The sequence below is a fragment of the Ovis canadensis genome, chromosome 5, assembly GCF_042477335.2.
Source record: "Ovis canadensis isolate MfBH-ARS-UI-01 breed Bighorn chromosome 5, ARS-UI_OviCan_v2, whole genome shotgun sequence".
In the NCBI taxonomy this organism is placed as follows: Eukaryota; Metazoa; Chordata; class Mammalia; order Artiodactyla; family Bovidae; genus Ovis; species Ovis canadensis.
The window spans coordinates 23904910-23908110 of NC_091249.1; the positions used below are offsets into that span (position 1 = coordinate 23904910).

At 38.6% G+C, this 3201-nt stretch overlaps 1 pseudogene; it reads left to right on the forward strand.

The window, feature by feature from the left end:
* Positions 1-672: 672 nt before the first annotated feature.
* On the forward strand, positions 673-1631 carry LOC138441701 (olfactory receptor-like protein OLF4; annotated as a pseudogene).
* Positions 1632-3201: the final 1570 nt, after the last annotated feature.

Here is a 3201-nt window from a genome sequence, read left to right on the forward strand (position 1 = left end):
TGATACAATTTTAATTTTTTTTAATTTTCCAAGGCTTGACAGATAGACGTCATCTATCTTGGAGAATATTTCATGTGCACTTGAGAAGAAATTGTATTCTGCTGCTTTGGAGTGGAAATCTCTAATTTTCTAATTTGTTGCCTGTAATTGTTCACAGTAGTCTTTCATGATCCTTTATATTTCTCTGGTATCAGTTGTAACAACACTTCTTTTATTTCTGATTTTTATTTATAAGCGTGCTAGCCATTCTTCTGCTTGCATACACTTCCACACACAACTTTGTGCATCTGTCCTATTCTTAGTTGAAATCACTGTTCAAATGTCAACTTGTTTGCCAGTCTTGCCACAACACTCATGAAAAATAGAATTCACTATTCATTCTCACGTTTAGATTTGTTTTCCATTTTGTCATATCATTCATCCCCATCTGAAGTTATATAGAACTTCATTATTTCCTTATATACTTTTTCTCTATCAGTGAATTTCAGGGATTTTTGTGCTTCAGCATCCATTATTCATAGTCTAGTTAGTGCCTAAAATGTGGCCAGACTTCGCTGTACATTCCTTACGTACATGAAGAATTTCTCATTAAAAGAGAAAATGTGACTAATGTAAGTTCATGTAAATACTAATCATAGTATTTGCTTCTCTCCTCAGAGTCACAGCCAGCGTATGGAATCAAGAAACAAAACAAGAATTTCAGAATTTTTACTTCTGGGATTTTCAGAGGAACCAGAAATACAACCCCTCATATTTGGGCTTTTCCTCTCCATGTACCTGATCACTGTCTTTGGAAACCTCCTCATCATCCTGGCCTTCAGCTCAGACCCCCACCTCCACACCCCCATGTACTTCTTCCTTTCCAATCTGTCCTTTGTAGACATCTGTTTCACCTCTACCACCATCCCAAAGATGCTGTGGAACATCCAGGCAGAGAACAAAGCCATAACCTATGAAGGCTGCATTATCCAGATGTATTTTTTCATACTCTTCGTATGTTTGGATGACTTCCTCCTGACTGTGATGGCTTATGACCGCTTTGTGGCCATCTGCCATCCCCTGCACTACACGGTCATCATGAACTCCCGGCTCTGTGGACTGCTCATGCTGGTGTCCTGGGTGATGAGTGCTCTGAATTCCTTGATACAAAGCTTAATGGTATTGCAGCTGTCCTTCTGTACAGACTTGAAAATTCCCCACTTTTTCTGTGAAATTAATCAGATGGTCCAGCTTGCCTGTTCTGACACATTTTTTAATGACATGTTGTTTATTTTGCAGCTGGGATGTTTGGCTTTTTAACCCTCACTGGAATTCTTTACTCATATTCTAAGATAGTTTCCTGCATAAGAGGAATCTCATCAGCTCAAGGGAAGTATAAAGCATTTTCCACCTGTGCATCTCATCTTTCAATGGTCTGCTTATTTTATTGTACAAGCCTAGGAGTGTACCTTAGCTCTGCTGCTACCCAAAGCCCACACTCAAGTGCAACAGCCTCAGTGATGCACACTGTGGTCACACCCATGCTGAACCCCTTCATCTACAGTCTGAGGAACAAAGATATAAAGAGAGCTCTGGAAAGAATCATTGAAATGGCAGCTACAAAAGGTCCAGCTGTTTTGGGGCTGAAGTAGTACTGTGATTTCAGAATTGAAATAAAGGGAGCCAGAAATTGATATTTTTTATCAGATTGTAGAAGGAGAACTTCCTCCTTTTCTCTGTTTCCTGGAATTCCCATTTGTATGAATTCAACTCCTCTACACAATTTACGTAACTCACTTTATTGAGCTTCATTGTGAATAATACCTTTAGTTGTGGTAGAAATTGCAATGGATCTGTAGAATGCTTTGGGTAGTAAGAATATTTTAATAATATTAAGTCTTCTAAACCGTGGACACTTGATAATCTTTTCATTTATTTGTCTTCTTCAATTTCTCTCATCAGTATCTAACAGTTTTTAGTGTATATGTCTTTCAACTCCTTGATAAAATGTATTCCTAAATATTTATTTCTTTGGAATGTTATTAGATAAGTCCTGGGAGCTTATCTAGTAGCTGTGTCATACTGCAGCTAGCAATATGCTTATTTGACATGATTGCCTTTGAAATGAATGACTCAAAAGTAAAAAACTTAATTTTAAGCACTTTTATTACAATCAAAAAAGGTTAATGGTAATGCACTTATATTGCAAATATGCTACTGTCACTTATAAATGCTTTCTTGGTTTTATGTTATGTCTAAAATGTTGTTGCTGTTGTTCAATTGCTAAGTCGTGTCCAACTCTGCGACCCCATGGACTGCAGCATGCCAGGCTTACCTGTCCTTCACTATCTTCTGGAGTTTGCTCAAACTCATGTCCATTGAGTCAGTGATGCTATCTAACCATTTCATCCTCTGTCACCCCCTTCTCCTCTGGCCAGTATCAGGGTCTTCTCCTATGAGTCGGCTCTTCATGTCTGGTGGCCAAAGTATTGGAGTTTGTTTGTTTGTTTTACCTTACAATATTGTATTGGTTTTGCCACACACCAACATGAAACCGCCATGGGAGTGCACGTGTTCCCAATATTCAGGATTGATTTCCTTTAGGGTTGACTGATTTGATCTTCTTGCTGTCCAAGGAACTCTCAAGAGTCCTCTCCAGCACCATAGTTCAAAAGCATCAATTCTTCAGCATCCAGCCTTCTTTATGGTCCAACTCTCACATCTGTACATGACTACTGGAAAAGCCATAGCTTTGACTATACCAACATACTCAGTGTAAAAATTATCAAATATATATCTCCCAGTTGTTGCTACATGGAAAGATAAGTGGGATTAAATTGACCTAATAATGAAAGGTTGCTGCTACCAGACATGAACAATGCCAGGATCCGTGGCCTCCAGAGGAGATGAATTCAGTCTGGGGCCAGAGACAAGGCTTAATTACTCAGAGTTTTTTTCTGTAATAAAGTTTTATTAAAGTATAAAAGAGATAGAGAAAGTTTCTGACATAGACATCAGAAGGGGACAGAACGAGTGCCTCGTTCCTAGTTTTTAGCAAGGAGTTATATACCTATAAGCAAGCTACTAACTGGAGAAAGGAAAGCCTCAAAACTGAGAGAGTTGCACCAGGCCCCTCATTTACAACATGCATTTTGAGATAGCATTCGCATAAGGTGAGTCATCCTGGGCTCACCCAGAATTTTTATTTTATCTTATTCATAT